Genomic DNA, 667 nt, shown 5'->3' on the forward strand with positions numbered 1-667 from the left:
TAAAACAGCCTGAGAGTGACCTGTAGAGAGTGACCTGTACCCATTCTAAACAAAACAACCCTGTAGAGAGTGACCTGTAGAGAGTGACCTGTAGAGAGTGACCTGCACCCATTCTAAACAAAACAACCCTGTAGAGAGTGCCCTGTAGAGAGTGACCTGCACCCATTCTAAACAAACAACCCTGTAGAGAGTGACCTGTAGAGTGACCTGTAGAGAGTGACCTGTAGAAAGTGACCTGCACCCATTCTAAACAAAACAACCCTGTAGAGAGTGACCTGTAGAGAGTGATCTGTAGAGAGTGACCTGTAGAGAGTGACCTGTAGAGAGTGACCTGCACCCATTCTAAACAAAACAACCCTGTAGAGAGTGACCTGTAGAGAGTGACCTGCACCCATCCTAAACAAAACAACCCTGTAGAGAGTGACCTGTAGAGAGTGACCTGCACCCATTCTAAACAAAACAACCCTGTAGAGAGTGACCTGCACCCATTCTAAACAAAACAACCCTGTAGAGAGTGACCTGTAGAGAGTGACCTGTAGAGAGTGACCTTTAGAGAGTGACCTGCACCCATTCTAAACAAAACAACCCTGTAGAGAGTGACCTGTAGAGAGTGACCTGCACCCATTCTAAACAAAACAACCATGTACAGAGTGACCTGTAGAGAGTG

Source organism: Poromitra crassiceps (assembly GCF_964638095.1).
Source record: "Poromitra crassiceps genome assembly, chromosome: 11".
NCBI classification, from domain to species: Eukaryota; Metazoa; Chordata; class Actinopteri; order Beryciformes; family Melamphaidae; genus Poromitra; species Poromitra crassiceps.